The sequence below is a fragment of the Rattus norvegicus genome, chromosome 5 (genome assembly GCF_021556685.1).
Source record: "Rattus norvegicus strain SHRSP/BbbUtx chromosome 5, alternate assembly SHRSP_T2T, whole genome shotgun sequence".
Lineage (NCBI taxonomy): Eukaryota > Metazoa > Chordata > Mammalia > Rodentia > Muridae > Rattus > Rattus norvegicus.
In genome coordinates, this window is record NC_141538.1 from 76,501,299 (window position 1) to 76,525,772 (window position 24,474).

The window sequence follows — 24,474 nt, forward strand, 5'->3', positions numbered from 1 at the left end:
CTGATAGTGGACATAGGTGCGACTTTCCCCCAAAGACACATCCTAAAGGAATCCTCTGCATATAAAAGTGGATTTATCAGATGCCAGATGCAAAACATCTATAGAGTGCCTCCCATGTACCAAACACTAGGCTAAGCAACTCATATGCAAGATCTTTCAGGACTCCTTCAGCTCTTTTGGATACCTAGCTATACAGACAAACTGAGGCTTGACAAGCAAGCAGAGTTTGCTCAATATTGTCCACTTGGAAAGTAGCAAAGCCGCTACTTGATTTATGACAACTATGTGACCCCTTGTGAAAAGAATAAATGTTAGCTATTGTTGAGAGGAAGAGAGTGAAGATGAAGAGGTCAGGAGCCCCAAGAATTGAAAGAACAGTCAACATCTGAAGAAAGGGTACGAGACACACAGATTTCTTTGCCCCAAAACTCTTTTATTCTTTTATTCCTAAAAGCAGGCCTGTGAATGGAAACTCACCATCCCAAATCCTGATTGATGTTTATCTCTAGAAGGGAGTTTTCAGAAGATATCCCAAGTCCTTCCAAATTCTAAAGACTACCCATATCAAATCTCAGGCAATGAAGTGTAGCACTGGAGTGATCGAATTCCTTTGTCTTCATTAAAAAAGAAGAGAGAATGAAGTAAGCAGGCGGCTATGACAGTGCACAGCACCCCTTCCAGGGTTGAGCCTGCTCCGCACCACTGGAACTCACACTGAGGAATCTTCCTGTGGATCCTTACTATCTTGTCCGCCCAAAGGGACTGTGGCTTCTTCAATCTGGAAGAGGGGATCCTATGACAATAAGGTCCAGAGAATACACTCACTCCAGTGGGTTTTTCCTTTGATCTCCAAAAGGCCAGTGGTTTCTGCAGAATAATAGTTCCTCCGTTGACCTTTCGTTGTCTAGAATGGACCTTGATTGTTCTTACTAATCAATACCTTAAGTCAAACTTCAAGTTCATGCATGGGGTACCAGGACAGACTGTGTATAGACTTTTCACAGTCTTCCACTGCTTTAACCAACAGCTTAAACCCTCACTACGTTAATTAAGCTAACAGTAATTTAACAACACCCCACATTAATTAGGCATGTATCAATGAGAATTTGCAATGAAGCAAGGCCCCAAAAGTCAAGCCACAGCTTCTCTGGCACAGCTGTCGATCCCTCTCCATGTGCCCTTATCTCCCTGTTTCCTGTTCTCTTTTACATATATCAAGATTTCTACTGCTAGCCTGTCCAGAGGGCATCCCCTAGAGCAGTGGTTATCAATCTTCCTAGTGCTGTGATTCGTTAATACAGTTCCTTGTGATGTGGCGACCCCCCAACCGTAAAATTATTTTTGTTGCTACTTCATAACTGTAATCTTGCTATTATGAATTATAATGTAAATTTATGATATTGCTGATGGTCTTATGCAACCCCTTTAAAAGGATTATTTGTTGTCCCCTTCCCAGGTGGGCTACAATCCACAGGTTGAGAACAACCACTCTTCAGCTCCTGAGCCAGGCAGAGGCCTCTCTTGCTGGCAGTTGAGAGGAGTCCATTCCAGGCTTTTGCCCAAGGCCATTGGATGAATCATTGGTGAAGACAAAGTGCCTAGCCTTCGAGGTGTGGCTGCTCTAGATGACAGACCATCTATCAGTTTTCTCCTTGATTCATTCATTTTCAAGGGCCAAAACCATGACAACATCCATGGTTCTCATTGGCAAGACTCATTAATGACAGCAAGCACCCTACAAGGCCTTCCATGCAAAAGGTGAGAGATATCAGTTCCTGTAAAAGGGCAACACACTGCACAAAGCCCAGCCATGCACAGAGCCAATGTGTGCTGTGAGGTCAGAGGCCAGTAAGGTGTGCATTCCATAATGAATGTCTGAACTTGCCAGATCTTGGGGAAGTTGGACTTCTCCCAAGAAGAGTCTTGCCCTGACTCTTGATAACTGTCAGCACATCTCAGAAAGGCAGGAACTCTTGAGATAGAAGTGCCAAGCAGCCGGGAACCATTAAGGCTAAAATTCAAGTTGCTGAAGGAAACCGGAGCCTGGGTTCTTCTTTCTTCTCCAAGCTGAGCCCTGAGAATTCAGGGAAAGAATGCCATTAATGTGAATGCACTCCAGGCCTAGATAGCAACATTTCACCAAGGCAGTGAATTGCAGCACACGGTTTCTCATTGACATTTTGGACTGCATTGTTCTTTCTTATGATGACCTTTCCTGAACACTGTAAGGTGCTGACCAATGCCTCTGGCCTCTACTGTCTAAGTACCAGCAGCATCTCCTGCTGGTGACTATGACAACACTGTCTCAACATTGCCAAATGTGTCCCAGCAGACAAATTCATCCTCACTGGAGAACCAGTACTACAGTGGCTAAAAGTGTGTGTTCTGGAATCACACCGTCGGTCTATCAAGGGACCTTACAAGATATATTAATTATTGTGATCCTCCATACCCTCAATGGAGCTAAATATGCTAAAAACAGGTTAGAGGAACGAATGAGACAGGCTTCATAGAACCCATGACACATATCACACCTGCTTGTCAGAAAAGGAAACTGAGGCCCAGGGATATAAGAGGAATCCTGCAGCAGTGAGCAGCCATGCTGGGGTTTTACCATTGCATGGCATAGTCCCTAAAATGTCCCAGAACCACTGTATCTAGCCCCATCCTGGACACTGTAGCTAAAGGAGCAAAAAGAGAAAAATCTCTGTACCACATCTCCAGATTTAGCAAAGTAAACAGCCCAGCAGGTTAGTAACGTCTGCTGCCTGCTATGCTGGTAAGAAATGCAATGGTTCTCAGAGATCAGCACTTGACCCAGCCCAGTTTGTATAGTCAGAGCACTCAAACAGTGTCCCCAAAGATGCCAACCCTCTTCCAACCTCATCATGCTGCTTAATTCATCAAGCAAGCAGTAGGCAGTTTTAGAGGCTACAGTGATGTCCCCAATCCTGACCTAGCAGGTCTGGATTGAAAATAGGATTTTCTATAGACTGAAAAAGAGAAGTTGATGAGCTTCTCACACAGCCTGGATCAAATATCTTCACTCAGACCCATATGACGGGCCAGTATAAAACATGCCGGCAATCACGTTATCCACGGCAGTGTGGTTAGAGGTTAGCACACCCAGGTCTCCAGTGTGGTGCTCCTTGCTCAATGTCAGAGACAATTAAAACTTACTCAGCATGAATAAGCAATATGGGTGAGTAAGTAAAAAAAAAAACCCAAGTGCCACAAACAGCTCGTCCTTTTCCTTGCCGGTTGCCTAAGAAGGGACAATGATCCTCGGGACAGACAAAAGGGTTTCTTTCTCAAGTGGAGTGAACTAGTTTAACTTCCCTGAATTTCACACAGGGAGTGAGCTCACTGCTGAAAGCTCACGTTCATATTCCCTCTGGTTGTATTAAGTCACCTGCATTACGGCTGTGTCACCAGGAGCCTTCAGGAACCTCAGTAACTTGGGCCTGTTTCGAGTGATAGGACCTGACCCCAGCTAAGACAGTGGGAAGGACCAATCCCCATAGTGATCCTGTAAGGACAACTTCAAGGGATGTTTTTATTCATCTCTGGTAGAGAAGATCCCAGTGTTGCTCAGAGGATAAGAATTCAACCCGGGAGGATAAGAATTCCCTGGGAAGATCTAGAAATAAATACCCTTTACTCCACCCCAGAATAGCATCCATCTTTGAACATGGGAACCTATGTTATAACAAGTTCAGTTGAGTCTAAGACTCAACTTTAGAAAAGCACCACCCAAGATGGACTTCTCTTTAACTGTCTATTCCATCAACTCACTCAACAAATACTTGTCGAAGGTCTACTCCTTAATAGCTTTGCCACCAGATGACAAGTATATAGGACTGAATTAAAGGGACAACTGTTTTTGTCCTTGCAGGCTTTACATTCTCCTCCATACAGCCATGGGGTCTGGTGAGCACTTTTGAGCATTAACTCATGAAGGAGTTTAAAACATATCCTTATTCCTGGCAGGTAGATAAGTACCGAATCCCACAACCCTGCACAGCATTTAGTAAGCCTTGGGATTACTCTGGGTGACAAAATGACAGAAACGGAAGTGAGAATTGAGTGACGTCACCCTACATTTTTACAGTCCCCTGGACCACCCCAGCACTCTTTGCCCAGAATCCTGAACACCTTGAGACCAGGTCTCATGCTTCCTGGCTTCCTGAGGCTCAGCCTGGCACCTGGACCTCACTCCGTATTTGCTGAATGAGTGCACAAAGGGTTAAACCCCCATTAGCCTGGTAGCTTACCCAGTGCTCTCAGAGACCTTAGAATGCCTGAGACAACCTGGCCTGAAAAGGGGGGCCCCTGTCTGTTCACAGCCCATTTCAGCAGAACATCTATAAGCAGAAGCTAGGTATCTTCCCAGTTCCCCTCAAAGAAGTTGTCTTTTTCCAGAAGTCCCGCCCTATGCAATGGAGGAGGGCAGGAGAAACTGCAATGGAAGGACAACAGATGGAGCTTTTATCTAGGGCTTGGGCACTGGGGAAGTGTTAGCCCCTGCCCAGGAACATTACCTAGGTGATATTAGCAATTAGCAGCCCAGAGTTTTCTCAACTGGAAATCCCAGGACAGCCTGAAAAGGGCAGGTTTGGCCTGGTTTGGACACTTGCTGGACTTAAGCCAGACTATGTGCTTACTTGGGAAGGAAAAGCCTAAAGCATGAAAAAGTATTCTGCATGCTGAAATCATGTTACCCAAGAGCAAAGTAGAAATGAGGATTTCAGGTCATATTTCAGCTCTCAAGGAATAAAATCCCCTCTGAGTCTGTCTATACTGTCTGTACTTAGCTTGGTGACTTGCGTTTAAAAACATAGTTTATAGAAGAGGGAGTTTGGGGATACAATGAGAGCAAAGATACTTGGGGCCTACAGGAGGGCCCTAAAGAAAAGGAGGAGGAAGGATTAAAAGGAGAACAGGAAGAGAGAGGAGAGAGGGGGAGGAAGAGTGGGAGAAGCAAGAACAATGGGGAAAGAGGGGGAGAAATAGAGGAGCTGGAGCAGGAGGAGAATCAAGAGGAAAGAAGAGGAAGAGGGGAGGAGGAAGAAGAGGAGGAAGATCTGGAAGGGTTTCAAAGCTGGGACACCAGTGAGCATCTCTTGATGAACAAACTTTACAGCTCATGCACCAGAAGAATACACCGGAAGTAAATGACAACTGATACCCCAGAAGCCAGAAGCTGATGTCAGTTTAACTGGCAGCTTGCCTATGACAGTACACGAGCAAGGCTGACTCTTGCCCCTGGTTTTCAAAAACCTCTTAGACAAAGCACATGTAAATAATTTAGGGGCTCACAGCCTGTGCATGAAGGGAGGGGGAACAGGGGAGGAAGAGCATCCCAGCTCAGCCACCTGCCTGTTGCTACCCAGTGTAGAAACCACACAGCAGAAGCAGCTCTGAGGGAGGCCATGAAACTACCTAAAGGCTCAAGCTTCTCCTCCCAAGGTGACTTGGGGCTCTGGACATGGGTCTAGACTTGTAAGAATGCAGGGGACCTTCCAGAAATTCATTAGGTATTCAAAGCAAGAGGACGTACCAGGAAGTAAAACCAGCAAGGAATATGGAGGTCAGACAATGATCAGTCAACTGCTTGCCCAAGTCAGGTGCCCTTTTGCCTTTGAGGTCAGAAACCTTTTTTGAATCTGAACAAGGGCTCCCTCCTAGAAAACTCTGTCTCTGTTCTTCTCTGTGTGTGCCTGCCTCAATCTATCTTTCTATCCCTCTATCTGCATCTCTCTCTCTCTCACACACATGCACACACTGAACTAATGCGTTCAGATCCCTGGATAGGTATCCACACTGTAGACAGTAGGGAGATACAGATGATTTGCAGCAAGCAGGTGACATGTCTTAAGAAAAGATAGAAGAATGGATGACCCTGGAAGATATGGAAAGTAAAATATGCCAGACACAGAAATAAAAATGCCGAATGGTCCTGCTTGCATGGGAGTCAATGAAGTCAAATACAGTTATGTAGATACAGAGAAGATGATGGTGGTCACACAAGTGGATAATGGAGTCATGTGTTGGTCAAAAGTCAATGTTGCATGAATGCAAGATGGGTAACTATAGGGCTCTAACATGGAACCTTATGACTATAGTTAATGATATAGTTTCCTACACAGGAAATTTGCTTTTTTAAAAAGTAGGATATGGGCGCTCGCTCCTCAAAAATAAATGGTGGCAGATAGATGTGTTACATAGCTTGAGTGTAGGAATCAACTCACAGTGTACACATATATCAAAGCATCTTGTCCCATACCTCAATTTTTTTAAGAAAAGTGTCAGGGGAAGAGAAGGTGGAAGTCTTCATTTGAAACCCAACAGATTTCGGCATGAGACCCTGCACTGGCTCTTGTATGAAGTCAGACCAGTTGGATCATGGTTGAGTGGACTACAGTACTACAGGCTATGCAATCCCTGTCTGAAATATTTGGAACCAGAAGCATTCAGAAGCTTGGACATTTTCATATTTAGGGATATTTGCACATATACTGAGATGTCTTGGGGACTGGATCAATTATTAAATAAAGTTCATTTTTACAGCACATGCACTTTGCATGCATGGTCTGAATGTACTCTTATTTAGTGTTCATGGGGCATCCATGAATTGGAAGACATGAGCAGGTGTGGAATTTTCAACTTGATTGATCAAGTCTACATTCAAAGGCTTGGGTTTTAGAGCACTTCAGCTCAAACCCAGTTCTCAGTTTTCAGATCAAGAATTCAGAGTCATTTTGCACCTACCCCCCAAGACTGTAGAAAAGACTGAGCGCCTTGCAGGAATAAATGGCACAGATCCCAGAGCTTGGGGCAAGCACCTGGTGAAGACTTGTGAAGAAACTCAGCTCTTGTGGGTACAGCTAAGAGGAGAGGAGCCTTGGTCATCACCACATGCAGCAAGGAGTCCTGGTGGCACAGACAGTGGCTGTGACACAAACATGGGAGGCATGAGACATGACTTCTTTCCGACATCCATGGCACCTGAGCCTGGTGGAGTCAGAAATTCATGATTGGAGAATGACCAATACAGTGGCTCATCAATTGTGTTTTCAAACAGATCAGACAACCTGGTTATGCATAAGTTTTAAACTTGGCAGCCACCAGTCTATTCTTCAGGTTGTGAAAGCAATATTCAAATGTCTGATGAGGCAGATTCCCAGTCGGATGATAAAAGCCTCCATTGAAGATGCCGACCATAGATTCAGCATGGACACTTCATCCTGGCTTACTCAGAGGGAAGAACGAAGATCGTTTGAGGTCATCCTGTTTACAGAACATGTCTCCAAATGCTGAAACACAGTAAGCACTTAATAGCCTCATATTAATTGGCAAACTGAATGAAATAAGAGTCACCATTGGACACTGCAAAAGAATAGAGAAAATATTAAAAATGTGGCCTTGGGGCTTCTGTAGTTACCCCATTGCTTCCATTCTGAGATGTTTAGAGGGACACCAGGACTAGACATGTCCTCAAAGACCTAGACCCAGTCCTTGCTACAGATTGAGTTGTGCCCCCTTCCCACCTCCATATGTTGAGGTCTTAATCCAAAGTCTCTCAACTTGACCTGGTTTGAAGATGGGGTCTTTGTAGGTAAGTTAACAAGAGGTCCCTAGGGGAAATCTAATATTACCAATGTCTTTAGAATGGAGGAGATTTAAAGATAAGCACACATCCAGATAGAATACTACAGAGATGTGAAGGTAAAGATGGGTGAGCTAGACTGAGGACACAGAATAGCTTCACCTATGTCCCCTGGAAGAAAACAGCCCTGCTGCTGCCATATTGTTCTCGGCCTCCACAAGTGTCTCCAGGAAAGGTCACACTGAGGCAGTAATGAGCTAGGACAGGAGATGGAAGGGAGGTAGAAGGGATGGGGGGGAGGCTTAGCTTGTTTTAAGTTATCTGCACAGGTACCATAGGCAACATTGTGATTTGGTTTGTTTGTTTTTTGGTTTTTGGGTTTTTTTTGGTAACTCTGGGGAGACAAGGAAACCAAGCTTCAAAGACCCTTGTTACTATACTGGGAAGGGATTGACAAAGACAATGTGCATTCCAGGGTTGATGAGAGGATGCTCAACATGTTTCTGTTGCTAGTTGTGAGGCTGTCTCTGTCATCCAAGCCACCAGAGGAATTTAAGGCAACCCAAGAGAAGGAACTTCTGGCCTATGCACATCCTCCCAGTGTCTTTTTTCCTGTCGTTATAAGGAAGAACTCAAGGGCTAGGGAACAGCTGTCAGTGAAGCTTGGGGACCTGAGTTTCTTACTTCAAAACCACAAGGAAATGTCAGGCATGGATACACTTGTAATCTCAGTACTGAAAAGTCAGACACAAGCAAATCCTAGGAATCACTGACCAGCCAGCCAACCTTATTCGGTGAGCTCTAGAACAGTAAGGTATCTCGTCTTGGGGGACAAACTGTGGATGACATCTAAGGAATGACACCCAAGGCTATTCTCTAGTCTTCATGAACACACACACACACACATACACACACACACACACACACACACACACACATTTGCACACGATGTGCATCCTCATACAAGCATACACATAAAGAAGAAAGTAAGTTGCCCCATTGAGTTCTCACACTCTCCCATCCTTCTTTAAAAATTTAGAGGAGACCACATGAAGATGGTCTGAATCTAGGAGCCATTGAGGACAAAAGATAATGTGGTTGACATTTCCCTTCAAAGCTATTTATATGCCAAGCTCAGCCCGCCTCAACTAGAGTAGGTGGCATCTAACCTATGGGTCCCCATCTAGACCAGACTGCTCCACACTAAGCTTCCCTGTTCTGCCTCTCTGAATGGAACAGGGGCATCACTGAAACAGCAAGAGGAAGCAGGGAAAATGAGGCATGGGACCATGCAGAAACCATGAAGTCGCAAGAACTGGAATGGTCACCACCCTATCAGATCCAGTCCCACATCTTAAGATCTTGAGATATGTAGGACCTCAGCAGACTACCAGCATGGGGACCATGGGCCTCCACAACCTTTCTTCAGCTGCTGGCCCACTCATCCTTAAACTCGATCAGGAATAAGAGAACACCCCTCTTCTATAGTTCAGCTGACTTCCAAACAGCTCTGGTAACTAAAATCTTTCTTTACTGTGACCTCCTATTAGGATACAATAATTTACTGCCTCCCCGAGCCACCTATATTAAGTGACAGTAGAATAAAGTTTCAACCCAGCTGCCACTGACTCCCTTCAAGCATCTGAGGGTGGCACTCATGTCCCATGCCCTCTAAACAACCTCAGCCCTTCAGGGTGAATGACCTCTGCTTGTCCAGCCTCTCCCCATTTAACTTCACTTCTGCTCAAGTTCCTCTGAACTCCTGCCAAAGCCAAAACAGCTTGCTGTTTGTCATTTAAGACTGATGCTGGGAGGAACCTCACTCCGTGTCCTTTACTTTGCTCATCACCCTGGCAGAATGTGTGCCTGGAGCAGTTTGGGAGGATTTATTTTGGCTCACAGTTTCAAGGGCTATCAGTCCATCACCGTGGGTAAAAGCACAGCAGGGGGGAGCTCCTGATGCTGCTGGGTCACATCTTAGGAATCAGGAAGCAGAGGTCAGAACGGGAGGCGGTCCAGGACACAACCCTCAAAGGCCTGCCTCAAGTGGTCTATGTCACCAGCCAGATATGATGTCCCAAAGGTCCCACAAACTTCCCAAACAGCACCACCAATGGTAAAGAAGTGCTAAAACATTAGCCTGTGTTTTCACATCCAAAACCATGCCACACTCCAGTCTCAGTCTCCTGTGTTCTCCAAGATCCAGACAATCCCCTCTTTGGCATATCATGACAGCTCTGGGCACTCCAAAGGACATCTTTGGTCTTGGGATAAAATGTACAAAGGGAGAGAGTGGAAGACAGAGGCAATCATGGAGGGAAAGTCATGTGTTTTGAAAGCAGGATAAGGGTGTGGAGTGAGGGTGGAAAGGAGCCCCCTCCTTCCCATTGCTCTCCTAAATGTGCACGAAAGGCTGTCACTGGATTTATCTGCAAAGTATGGAAATGAGATCCTCTGGGGCAGTCAGCTGGAGGATATGCAGATCTGATGTGTTTACCATGGGATGTTCTGAATCATAAGGAGGCCCCTCCCCCACGGTCTCTTGAATCAGGTGAGGATACATTTTTCAGAATTTCTATTTCTGACATATTTGCTATCTCTAAATTTCTACCTTTCACATGTGCAATAAATAGCCACTATATAATTTATAAGCAAACAGAGCTGCAATCCTAATCATAAATATTAATGGAAGAGCAGAGATTAAGACGCATGCTCAGTCTCGGAGCCTGAAAAAGCACTTCTCTGGGATATGTCAGTGTGGCAGCCATTCTTACCTTCCACTGACACTGGCTGGCTGCACACAACAACGTTTCAGTGCTGCTGTAAAAATCATCACTTTTGTGGGACCTGTCGACTCTTGGCAGTGTTATGAAGAAGCTGGTAAAGCTGCGTCGGCAGAGGTAATAGATCTAGCATGAGGGAGAGGACCATTGCACTGATTCTTACCAGCTCAGATGACACTGAAGGATTGTGCTCTGTGTCGGAAGTTATGCTCTGTAAACAACCCTGAAATATCGTTGGTGTCTTTTCCACAGTCAGGGACGAAGATATCTAGGACAACTTGAAACCCTACCAGCAGAGGAGATTAGATAGAACTGGGTATGCTTAGCCTGCCTTGAATGTGAGATAGATAGGAAATAGTGCCATTTTATAAGGAATCGTCTTGAGGGAGAAGAAGGACGTACTTTATGTGGTCCAAGGGTTAGTGCCAATAGGGGGAGTTACAGGTAAGAAAACACATCCTGCAGAACTTCCCCAGAGTGCTGCCTCCAGAGATGAACTGGTTTCTGCACTAGCGGTGGGCGGTGGGCGGTGGGCGGTGGGCGGTGGGCAGTGGGCGAGCACACAAGTTGGCTTCTGGTTGAAGGTGCTGCAGAGCAACATAAGGGCTGTTGACCTAGAACGTGAGCTCCTTGGGTGGTTTTACGTGGTAGATGGAGGGCTAGTTTATTTCAGTAGTTGTACGGTGATTGAGCCCATGTTCTTAATTCAAATGAGGTTGTGTTTACTTAAGCCAATCAGAATTTAAAAGAAAAGAAAATCGTCCAGAGGCCAGAGAAATGGCTCAGCGGTTAACAGCATGCACTGCTCTTCCGGAGGACGTAAGTTTAGTCCCCAGCACCCATGTCAGGCAGCTCAAAACCACCTATATCGCCAGCTACAGAGCATCCAACGCCTTTCCACTGGACTCTGCTGGTGCGTGCACTCATGTTTACATACTCAGACTAAGACATGCACATGCATAAAATCAAAATAAATCAAACCCTTTCTAATAAGTAAGAGACACACAGACTCTGGAAAAGTCATGTCTGACCGCTGTTGAGGCAGTATGGACGGGAAGCCCTCCTACCAGCCCCAAGACCCTAAGTGCAGCAGCGAGTCTATCTAACACACTCTCCAGCCCAAGGTCACTTTCACTTTCTATTGACCCCTCCCCCCCTCCCCCCCCCCCCCCCCCCCGCCGCAATTGCTCTGTAAGTCGCCTTTCACATACGCAGATCTAAGCAGCCGGAAGTTCAGTTCTTCTCTGGAAGAGAGAGTTCTTCCAGGGAAGTTCCACAGGCTGTGGGCTAAATCGTCTGGCCTGTGACTCTAAAAGAACTATAACCCAAAGTCCCCAGTGCAACGGGATCTGCCTGACTCGGGAACAAGCCACCTTGGTGCCTTTCCTTTCCTCCTTCCCATCCAAAGGTGCCTTTCTTGGACTCTTGACCATCTGCTTTCCTGTTAGAAGATAAAACTGACAAGCTTTAAACTCTTTATCCTGGCTTCTCATCCTGCCTTTACAGGATCCTGCGTCTACAGGAGTGCACACTTATTCGGTGCTGTCTTCCACAGTGTGTTTGAACCTCAAAAGGCAAACAACCACCACAGGTAAGTCTTTTAAGTTTCGATGCTTAACAGGACTTCTTAGAGAAAATTTTTGTTGTTGTTCAGGAAGGACTTCTGGGCCCCCCCCCCAAATAATTCACAGTTATATTAGAATCATATGTTTTGCTCCTCGCCATTTGGAAAGCATTTTCAAAACCTTACTTTTTAAAATCTGATTCTAACAGTAACCCAAGATGAGTCTTGTATTGATTATCTTCACTTGGGGGCTAGCAAATAAAGACCCAGAGCGGTTGTTTAACTTTATCAAGGCCACACAGCTTTCAAAACCACGCCCAAATAAATCCCTCCATGCCAAACCCATAGCTCAATCCACTGCACCACACTGCCCTCCAGTGTCTTGCCCAGCTATCGACGCAGCATGCAGAGTCCATCTCAGGTTTCAGAGATGCTGAATTTGGATGCTGGAGGTAAGTTTTAGAATGATCCTCACTCAGCTCACTGCCGCCCCTCAGAAAGCCAAGAGATCTTCTCAATGGCCTAAGACACGTAGGTGATATCTGACTGTCCCCTAGCATGATTCTAAATGGGATGACATAAGCAAAGGGCTCATACAGAATAGCATGTTCGGTATGCGCTCAACCTTCCATGGATGGTCTGTTGACACACTTCACTTTTCCATCCATCATCCTGGAGAAGTTGAGACAGTGAACATAAGTCCCCACTCCTCATATCTCTGTCTAAAGCCCAGATGCACACTACTGCTTGAATGGTCTTCAGAAAGTTTGCGAAATGAATAATTTCAGCAGAACATGTCTTCGTCTAAGACAGTGGTTCTCAACCTTCCTAATGCTGTGACCCTCTAATACAGTTCCTTGTGTTGTGATAACCTCCACCAAAAGTTTTTTCATTGCTTCATAACTGGGATTCTGCTGCTGTTATGAATCATAATGTAAATATCTAATATTTGACCCCCAGGGGAGTCATGACTCACAAGTTGAGAACTACTGGTCTAAGGGAAAGCAAAAACCCAGGAATTTAAGGGAAAAGACAATAATACCAACACTACTAACTGGTCTCTAATGCACAAGGCATCTCAGATTTTGTGTCCCCCCCCCATGGGTTATCACCATGCGTCCTCAAGTATCTGAGCTTGTCCTCATTTGAGACATTCTGTACCTTGCTCGGACCACATGGATCATGTGGACAATGTGCTGGACCACATGACTCATTCTGGCTGGAGTCAAGAAGACAAGTAAGTCAGTGCGAGCATGTGTCCTGCCCTGCTTGGGTGTGCAAGACTCTAGTCTGCAAGGTCTCAGATCAGCATTCTAGGAAAAAAGCAGTATACAACGGATGAGGATATAAGAGGGGACTTAGTAGAGAGGTACCATCTGAAGGATGCACAATTTGAAGGACAGAAAACCAAGGTTTCCCAATGAGGGCATTCAAGTCCAAGTTTGTTCTACTTCAGTCTCTTTCTTTCTTTCTTCCTTCCTTCCTTCCTTTCTTTCTTTATTTTTTAATCACTTGCCCATTTTTCCATTCTCTACTTTAGTCTCTTTCCAATTAATTAACTAATTAATAATTTCTTCCATAAGATTATCAGTGTCTTCATAATGTTTGTGGCAGCATTTTACCCTGTTTATTGTCTTTTATCTGTGATGATTAACTGTGTAAATGTTCTCCACCAATAAAGTGAAATCAGGTTTGAAAAACGTACTTCCCATACTGCCTGCAGTCCTTCGCCCACCTGCCTGAAGCCTTCCACACCTTATCTAGACATTTCCCAACCATCCCCACGAGACAGCCCAACCTCCTTTCATGCCTCTCTGATCCTCATCCAACCCATCCCTCCTCCTTCCTCCAAATCTTCCTCTTGCCATGAATCATGGGGCCCACTCAAGCCTCCTTCTCTCTGAAAGACACAAAATGGTTTATTTACCTAAGACTCCCTCCACCCCCAGTCTTCTCTGTCCTCATAGGACATCGAGGTGAAGAAAGTATGAGGCCTAGCAGAACAAGAGAGGGAGCCTACTGTGCGTGACTCATGGCTTAGCAAGGATGAGTGAGAGAGGCTGAGGTGGGTGTGGGAGCAGCAAACACACAAAGAAGAGAAGGATTAATTGAGCCAAGCCAAGCTCAACCTTGAAGATGCTACTTCGGTGTGTTCTCGAAATAGGGCTGAGCTTACGGCTGGTTCTTACTTGTTAGTAACCAGTTCACCCATCCCTTCTCTTAAGTCCTCCTTAATTAATCTTCTTAAAGAGAGCAACCTGACTCTGCCAGATTTGCTGGCCAAGTGTCAAAAACCTGTTCTACCACTAAGATTTCAGCGAAGTGCGTCTTAGAGATCTTCGAATGGAGTTTGCACAGAGAATAAGGAAATAGCTGTCCTTCTCCGGTATGTATGTCCACACATACTGGCGAACACTCGAACCCTGAAGGACTATGGAGCTGCATGGAGCTCACCTTGTGCGTGAGCTCGTGTATGCATTTAGCATGAAGTGTGTGTGTTGACTTCAACTATGAGCGAGAACATGTGGTCTCTTCCCTCCTGGAAAGCTGAAGAAGTTAGACACACATTTAAACATCTGCAACACTCTGAAATCAATTGTAACACAACAGAAACCCTGAGAGCATCCTCGAGGAATTACAAAAGACACTAAAGGTGCCTTCCCCGAGAAATGGATACCTAGTGTTCTCTTTGAGTTCAGGAACTGTGTCTTGCTCATCACATGGGGCTGGCTCATAGGAGGTAGCCATAAGCACACACTGAACAAGTACCCAGGATTCCAGAGAATGTGTAGGAATCACCAGACAGAGTGGAGAAAGGAGGTTCCTGACAGGAAGCAAGCATCAGAATGAAAAGCCCAGCAGATGGCCATATCAGGACAAAGGTGTATTTTTGTGTGGGAGTGGCTTTGCGAACACAGATGAAGAAGAAGGAAGAAGAATCAGGAAAAGGAAGAAGGAAGCTGGGTCAGGAAACCATGCTAAGATATTGCAACTTGGCCCTGGGAACAAAGAGTGAACTTACTAGTGGGGACCAGCCAGAGGGTTGCCCTTGCACACAGACCCTCAATTGAAAACACTACTTCCTAGATTCCAGCAACCTGAGGCTTTCTGGTTTTCCGCCTGAAAGTCATAGCAGCTTGAGAGAATAACCCAGAACATGAAGTGAATTGGTAAGCATGTCAACATCTGGGCAGATGTCTCCCTGCTCACTTGAAGTCCATTGTAAGACAGCTGAGAACTCTGTCCTTCACCACTTTGCTTCAAGTACATTCAACATGGTCCTGTTACCTAGTTCCTCTGGATCTTAGGGTGTAAGCCAGCAAAGGGAGGCTGTCGCAGAGATAAGCGACATCCCCTGGCACATCCCTGGGCCCTACAGAATAAGGCAGTCTGTAGAAGTGAACAACAACCCAGGTTGTAGCCTTAAAACAGACAACACCACATTCTCCATTCTACCTTTGTTTCTTGCTTATTTTTCTTCTCATTGACATTCAGTAAGTGAAATCCTATATCAATGTTACAGACCCAGATCTACCTGTAGCTCTCTAATTACCACACATCTATCATGGTGCTTAAAATAGTCCAAATGGCAGTTCTTGAGAAATCCTGTTCAAACAGAAGGAATATCACTCAGGAAGGTCTACTCAGACTGTCATGCTTAAAGGAAGTCCAAGTTAATTGTGTGGAGAGGAGACATGGCCAACCTCTAAATATTTCATACATGAAGTCACAGTACCAGAAACATTAGAGGAAAGTTCATCTCAGAAGCCAACACACCTGAACATTCAAATGATACTACCCACCCACCCCCAGCCCTCAGGCAGCAGCTGCTTTGTGATACCCCAAAAGAGAACCAAAAGTAAACGATAATACTGAATTTGGGGGATGTATAGTCACTACACATCTATAGATATCCAAAGTACCTTGATACTGTACCGACACGGTACCGAGAATCGGGCGAAAGCCTACAGGATGAAAGAAACACACACACACACAGGTTATCGTGTCAAGCCAGGAGAGGGAGAGAGAGGGGGGGGGGGGAAGAGCGGAAGGAAGAGTGAGAGTGAGGAAAAAGAGTGAGAGACTCCTGTAGCTTTATTCACCACTTATATACCCAAGTCTCCAGGTAGAAAATATCTGGGAAGCACAGTGGGAAACCCTGGCTCGTAACTACCTGGCTCGTGACTTCGGTAACAAAAGACCGACTAGGAGACCTGAACTAATTAGGGAGAAATCCAAGAGCAGCCTAAATCTCAAGGATAAAGACTGAGGAAGCAAAAGGCAGAAGTAAACTGACCACCACCCAGGTGTGGTCCAGGTGTGTCGGTTCCACGTGCATCAGCCGGGCTCAGCAGAGGTCATGCAGTGGAGACACCGGGTGTTCACTACTTGGTCTTTTCTTCCTGTGCCGTAAATACATGGGAGAGGCCTCTGTCCAACAATCCCATGACTTTAACTGTGGTCATACAGTTACAAAGCAGCCAGGCCCAAATCCAATATGGCACTACACTTGAGTCTGATGTTTCACCTCCCCTACATTTCTCTTTTCACTTTGTAATACATCTTCCTCTTAAAGGCTAGAATGCAAACTAGCCAGCTGGTTTCCCAGGGATTTAAATATATTGCAAATTCCATGATAGTTGGCTTAGTCCTAGCAGCTGGGGCAGCAGGAATCTGGAAGCGCTTTGTAAATGAGGGGCTCAGGCCGTTTCCTTTTGGTGGTGAGGAAGGAAAGTAAGACAGAAAAAGTCCACCTTCTGCTACTGCCCACTAACCCACGTGATGGGACTGATAGGGCCCCAGTGAAAAGATTCTGCCAGAGAACAGGGGTGCACTTGCGCTGACAATTAATCAGTGTGAGAGGCTCTATGGAGGACATCAGGCCACACCACATCGTTCATTGCTTTCAAATTCATACTGATAGGGGATAGGGACGTAGCTCAGTAAAACTGTGTTTGCTTAGCAAGCAAAAGGTCCCAAGCACCACCAAATAAAATTCATACTGATTTATTACCTAACTCGATTCAGTGCAGAAAATCATTCTTGAACACTTGTTGAAATCTAGCTTCTCCCCACTGGAAGATTCAAGAGATGAAATGACCTAATACTGCTTGAAGAAGTTCAGTATTTAACAAGAGAAACAAATATACCGACAACACGCTGTAAAACTAAACCAAGTAAAACTAACGCAAAAGTGTGGTTCAAGCAAGTGAGAGGTCAGAGAGTTTGCGCCTGTATGCTAATGAAGGGATCTTTATTCAGCCCACGCCATCTACATGCACCTACTGTAATCTAGGCACTGTACAGAAAGCCAGCACTCATAGGTTTGCAACTCAACTCATAAGCCATTCAGACACTGTGGACTCCTAACACTTAGTAGATCAATGACTGTGAAAATGGAACACAGGGGACTAGAGCTGGAACAACATTTAAAAGTCCTTGCTGCTCTTGCAGAGGCCCTGCATTAGGTTCCTGGATCCCACGTGAGGCATCTCACAGGCACTTGCAATTCCAGCTCCAGGGGACCAGACACCCTCTTCTGTCATATTGTTATGCACCCCTGGATGTCAGTGAACACACATGGTATACATGATGTACATACATTCATGCATTCACACATACACATAAAATAAAACTAAATCAGTATATTAAAATGAAAATGATACATCCCCAAACTAAAAAAAGGACGAGATTCTTTTAGCTTCTATATTTGAATGGTCTTTTATTGTTTAGAGATAGTATTCATACGCTAACCGCTGCTGACCCTGGCAGGTAGTTGCTTCAGAGATGGAATTGAGCATTCAAAGACTGACAATAGACGTGCACACCGAAGCCATTTCCCTACAACAGTTCATCAAATTACCAACGTTGCCTTATATGGCAGGTGCTACAGTCCCACTTTGTTGATAAAGAAAGTGATGAACAAAGACATTAGCATACCCAAGTCACCTTTCAAGGGAGGGAGTCAAATCTGAACTCAGTTGGTCTGCCTTAAAATTGTGACTCAGGTGAAGCCTTCTTCCTTCTTATAATCAAATGCATTTTGATGGTGACCTCGTGTGCTCACTGAGCTATGGTATGGTTCTCAGCTTCACGTTCACTTTACCAGGTACACGTAAGGCAGACAAACTTGCTGTCCATTCCAGTCCAATTAGGGGACCTGTCTTTTTCACTCACCCAGAGGCCTTGAGTCATTTATTTATTTATTTATTTATTTATTTATTTATTTATTTATTTATTTATTTACACTCCAAATGTTGCCCCCTCCCAGTTCTCCCTTGTAGAGTTTCTTCCCCTCCTCCCTCTCCCCTTCATCTCTGAATGGACAGCACCCACTCCCTGGTATCCCCTACCCTGGTGCATTAAATCTCTGCAGGATTAGGCTCATCCTCTCCCACTGAGACCTGGCATGGCAGCCCTCGGCTACATATGTGCCAGGAGTCTAGGACCAGCCAATGTAAGCTCTTTGGAACTTTTGACCCAAAATCGGTCCTGTCAAAAAGAAATGCAGGGACAAAGATGGAGAAGAGACTAAAGAAATGGCCAACTAGTGACCGCCCCATTCTGAGACCCATCCCATGGGCAGGCACCAATCCCTCACACGATTAATGATGTCATGCTGTGCTTAAAGACAAGAACCTAGGATAGCATCACTCTGTGAAGCTTTACCAACAACTGACTGAGACGGATGCAGATACCCACAGACAAACATTGGACAGAGGTTGAGGACCCCTGTGGAAGAATTAGCGGAAGGATTGAAGTAACTAAGGAGGGTGACGCTTCACAGGAAAACCAACAGTGTCAACTAACCTGGACCTAGGCCAATCTCTGGGAGCTCCAAGAGACTGATCCACCAACCAAAGGGTCTTGCCTCTTCTAAGGCCGCTGTGGACCAAGTCCTCTGATCAGTAACTGAGGCAGTCAGGTCTGGCCTGGCATAGATACCCAAAGCCAGTATGATATTCAAAGGAAGTTTACTTAACTTTCGATTCCTGATGATTGACGGAAGTGCCACACACTCCATTTGCCTGAAAAAGATTACTTCAGCATGGAAAGTTTTCAGGGTGCGCAATACTAGCTGCCCACTCTTTCCATGAGGGAACTGTGAAAGCAAACAGAATCGGGTCCTAGAAAAGCTTCCTCCATTAAAAGAAAAAGAAAACTCTTTTGGAAGCTGCTAGCTTCAAAATCTTTTGCTTTTATTGGTGTAACACTGGTGAAGCACCTAGCGCATGCCTTATAACATCCTCACTGCTATAATCACCATTACCAACCACCATTTTCCGTGCCCCACAACAGCCAGGAATCATACCAGAATCTGTGCTTCTGCAAGAGATACAGGGTGTCCAACCCAGCGCTGATGGTTAGTCATAGCACTGGAGAAACTAAAATGTCAATGGTAACCCTCAGGTCTACAGATTGGCAATTAGGTGCTCTCTCTCTCTCTCTCTCTCTCTCTCTCTCTCTCTCTCTCTCTCTCTCTCTGTGTGTGTGTGTGTGTGTGTGTGTGTGTGTGTGTCTCTCTCTGTCTCTCTCTGTCTGTGTGTGTGTGTGTGTGTGTTCATGAAGATATGAAGACGCATGTGTGTATGAGGATGCATGTGTATATGAGGATGTCTGTGCCCATGCATGTAAGACCAGAGGTCAACCTTGAGTATCATTCCTCAGCTACTGTACACCTGTTTAGAGGCAGGGTGGATTATAAGTGTGTGCTATAATTTTGGCTTTTTACATGGATTCTGGGCATCAGGTTCTCCCGCTCATGAAGCAAGTACTTTAGCCACTGAGCTGTATTCCCAGCCCCATTAGTGAGGCTGAAGCAAAGATAGGTGATGTCCGCAAGTCTGCTAGAAGTACTCAGTGTGGAAACAGAAATTTGCACTAATTACGCACCTCATGACACAGGGACTCAGACAATAAAAAGTGTGTGGTTAGGACCAAGAACCAAAAGAGCTGGACTTTAAGACTAGATGGACCACAGCGAGCCTGACTGGTGACACTGTCAATCCTAATAGTCCCAATCTTTTTTTCTCCACAAATAACAAAATGCCCCCAACCAAATATGTGCTGCGCAGAACTGAGTTATAATGTTTCCGTTGCACGCGCGCGCGCACACACACACACACACACACACACACACCATTGTTGGCTGGAGATGGGTCATGGAGCTTCTCTAACACCTGGTTTCCTTGTCCTTGTCCTTCAAATAAGGGAAATAATTCTCTCTTGCTCTCTGAGCTGAACAATGATGCTCCCTTAATGTTGAGGGTAATGATCTTTCCACCACTGACTTTGACCTCCTGTATGGTCAAGTGGTGAGTAGATGGATGGGTGGATGGATGGGTGGATGGATGGATGGATGGATGAGTGAGTGGGTGGGTGGATAGATGGGTGGATGGATGGATGGATGGATGAGTGAGTGGGTGGGTGGATAGATGGGTGGATGGATGGATGGATGGATGAGTGAGTGGGTGGGTGGATAGATGGGTGGATCGATGGACAGATGGATGGACGGACGGATGAATGGATGGATGGAGTGCATATTTACATTGTGCCTAATGTTGCTCTAGGTAGTCTACAACTATCTCATTAGGAAACAGATGGGTTCAAATCCAACTCTTCCATACAAAAACCAAGTCTTCCAAGATTACTTTGCCCCTTCCTTATCCACAACATATAGATAATTAAGGCAGAAGTCAGGAGATAGGGTTATGTCTGTGGGTCTCCCAGGGGCCTTGTCTGTCCTTACATCAGTTTAACTGCTTGCCTTGCTGACTAACATGTACTCACTGACTAACATGTGCTCTGAGCCCCCAATCTCCTGGGTCCTGTATAATGTGAGGGACAAAGCGCAAGTGCCCTCTGTCCTGTTCTAGTATCCCACCCTCCAGGTGTTGCCTCTAGACAAGAAAATCACAGCCCATGCCAAGACTCCCAGTTACAGCAGGGTTCTAAGGAGCAGCTGGGGGGTTGTTTTCATTTCCTCGGCGCACCCGTCTCCCCATATTTAGTTGATATACTCTAAAGAAAAGGCCCCAACACCTGGGGGTAGATTTTTGAAAAATGTGTGGACCATATGCATACCTAACATGCATCAGGGCCGGGGAGAAATTGGTACAACGCAGCCAGGCACCAGCCATATTTTTTTTAATTCCTTAACATCTTGCCTACAAATTGCATCCTTGAACACTTCAGAGAGTTGAATAAGCCCCAAATGCTTGCAGCTTATTTCATTATTCCTTGTTTGGGCCTTTAAAGGAGAAGGGAGCAGAGGATGTCAGGAACAGTTTAACAGCATCAGGGCCCATTAGGGTGAAGAGCAGTGAAATAAGTTGATTCCTGCATTTCTTTTTCCTTTTTTCCAGAATCATACACTCCTCTGCAAGCAGTCCTATGGCCGCCTTACCACCGTGCATCCTATCCTCTCCTGAGTCGGTTAGCCCACTGGTTGGCTGCCTATCTTTTAAAGCATAGAAGATGGAACACAGTTAAGGAGACAGTCTAATGGCAATAAGCAAAGTAGACGAGGCGATGGCACTCAATGTGTTAGAGGACGGCAGGAAGAGAGCCAAGCTTCTGTACTTCTATTGCTCCTCTGCTCTGCAGCTTTATGCAAGCCCCTGCACTTCTCTGGACTTCTGATACCTCCTTTGTTTAAGTGCAACAAAGGTGGCAGTGTCCACCTTCAAGGAGCCGAACTGTTCTTCTCAACACTCTACTACACCATGACCTCTTTACCATAATGAACTGACAGCTTTGAAACCATGAGCTAATGTAAATCTCTCTCTCTCCCTCTCCCTCTCTCTCTCTCTTTCTCTCTCTCTCTCTCTCTCTCTCTCCCTCTATCTCTATCTCTATCTCTATCTATCCCTCTATCTCTCTCTGCGTGTGTGTCTTTATGTGTGTCTATGTAACTCTGTTTCTCTGTCTGTCTCAGTCTGTCTCTCTGTCCCTGTCCCTGTCCCTGTCCCTGTCTCTGCCTCTCTCTCTCTCTCTCTCTCTCTCTCTCTCTCTCTCTCTCTCTCTCTCTCTTTCTGCGTGTGTGTGTGTGTGTGTGTGTGTGTGTGTGTGTGTGTGTGTGTGTGTACGTGTGGTCTATATTTGTGTGTGGGAGTGTAAGTCTGCACACCTCTTTGTGTATGTGTAGAAACCAAAGGAGTTACAATGAGTGACCTTTTCTATTACTCTCTGCCATGTTCTCTTGAAACAGGATCTGTCGCCAAACCTAGAGTTCACCTTTTTCCACCTGGCTGTCTGGCCCCAGCAGTTTTCCTGACACTGCCTCTCTGAGTGCTAGAGTTACCTAACCTTTTCCTGAGTGCCAGGGGCCCAAACTGTGTGTGTCTTCATGTTGTAGCACGAGACCTCACCCACTGAGTGACCTCCACTGCCCCATATCTTTCCTCCTGAACTTATGCCAAATAGTCTGTCACAGCAGTGAAAATACTAAATTGGGTTCAGGATTCTATCTCAAGTATCCAGGTCAGGGAATTCTCTCCTCTGCCATTCTTAGAATCAAGTTGGACAGAGTAAACTTACTCAAATATATAGCCCTGGCCAATCCTGTAGACATATGCAAATGCTGCTAACTATGTTTGTCTGTATCAGTTGATATGATGAAATATCAATACAGGATTAGAGATACTAGAAACAGATTTAGGAAGACAGCATGTAAATTCAGGAAAGCTGAAAGAAACATCAGATCACAATGCAGGCCTGATCTCAAATGAAGGAGAAAGGAAGGCAGGAAAAGATAGCATTCAGACCTTAAAAGTTTGGGGGGAAAATACTCAAACTAAAGTAGTGAAGTGGCCCAACAGAATTCCTTATGTCCAGAAACAGTCTTTGTTGATATTTTTGCTAGACCCAGCCAGTGGCTGGGAGCAGTTCATAGGAAGTAGGGTTTGGGCAAGAACATCCTGGTGGACTTCAGAGTATCTGGGACTCTGGTCTATCATAACCTCTAAGATCTAAGAGGCTTATTCTCATGGCTGCCATGGTAACTGTATACTGCATCATGGGAAACATGCAGAGCACTTGTAAAGTACTTGAGGGCTGATTTATAAACCTAGTTGAGCATTTTTGTAATATTTTTCTAAACTAGTCAAGATGATAAGGCAAGTTCCCCTAAAGAAGTACATGAGCTCGACATGAAAGGCAATTCAAGTATCATAAGTGTGTGAAACTCAACTCAAACTGATGTGCAAGATACAGATGACAACAGAGTTCCGTGGTAGGTGGTGTGTCCTTTCTTATCTCAGTAAACCCAAATGGAGTATTCATGTTTCTAGTGCATCTGAATGAACATGTCAATGGAGAATTAATTGTCAAGAGTTGTGACAGACTGACCTTAAAGTCATCCTCCAACTCTTAGTGATCTCATTCTCATCTAACCCCCTTCCTAAGTGCGAGGGACAAAAATGAGTGAGTTCTCAGCAGGTTAATATGATGCCACTCCCAGGGTAGTCTGGCAGGACAGAAGACTGTCTGCTAAAGTTCTGTTAGCCTTTCACAGACCTGGGGACTCCTGTGGAGAGAGACACGGGGAGAGCTATGCCAGCATGAAGAAACAGCAGCGTTCTCTGGGGAGGCACAGGAAAGGAATTCTGCCAGCAGCTCGTTGAGCTCGGAGGCAGATCCACTCCTCTGGAGAATGTTCCAAGCCATATCTTGATTGAAGCTCTACTAAGTCATGAGCAGAGAACCTGATAGATGACCCACATAAAACATAAGATAATAAAGGTGTGGTTTTTCAAGGCATGTTTGTCTTCATTTGTTTCACAGAAATGCATAATCAATACAGTCATGAATATGATTGTGCAGAGTACTGCTCTGGGCACAAGGGGCACCTGAGCATAGTTAACTAGTTTAAGAGAAGCAATAGTCAGACATAAACTACAATATAACTTAGCAAAGTGTTGAGAGTTGTGTAGAGACAAATCCCTGGAAATATTCATAGTCTAAACTATTTTCCACCCTCGGGCATTGGGGAAAGCATTACAGACACAATATCTTTATACAATCTGGATACCTTTATACAATCATTTCATATCTACAGAATGGTCTAGACTTTGAATCTAAACAACAACATCTTTACAGGGGTTATATTTTATCTTTTTTTTTCCACTTGTGGTACTGAACATCAAACCCAGGACCTTGCCCATCACAGGCAGCTACTCTACTCGTGAAGTTCTACTACTACAATGTCCTAGCCCTAGAGTTTGGCTCAGAGTCTCTCTGCATAGCTCAGACCGTTTCTTCATTGTAGAGGAATGCCATGCCTAGGAATGTTTTTACATTGCATCTCCTCTGCTTGGCCAACTTAGCAAAGGCACACCTGTTCCTCTCTCCTGCGAAGGGTGTGAAATGACTGCTGTGTGTAAGACACAGAGGAATAAAACAGCTGCTAGCAACGTCACTAAGGAGGGGTTCCCTCCCAACTGCCAGTCTCTATGGCAACTGCCAGCCAAGACCTGCAAACAGTTATGACGACTGCCTTACATATCTCTATAGGAAGG

At 45.2% G+C, this 24,474-nt stretch overlaps 2 long non-coding RNA genes across 2 annotated transcripts in view; one reads left to right on the top strand and one right to left on the bottom strand.

Moving 5' to 3' along the window:
- Positions 1-624: 624 nt before the first annotated feature.
- Positions 625-24,474, bottom strand: part of LOC148005802 (uncharacterized) — a 41,846-nt gene continuing 17,996 nt past the window's right edge. Inside the window, exon 2 of the long non-coding RNA XR_015620239.1 lies at positions 625-2,074. This is a non-coding gene — a long non-coding RNA (uncharacterized LOC148005802). The remainder of the gene's footprint in view (positions 2,075-24,474) is intronic.
- LOC148005803 (uncharacterized) lies at positions 11,604-23,712 on the top strand. The gene is made up of 3 exons (XR_015620238.1): positions 11,604-11,800; positions 11,899-11,983; positions 21,322-23,712. It is a non-coding gene; the product is annotated as an uncharacterized LOC148005803 (long non-coding RNA).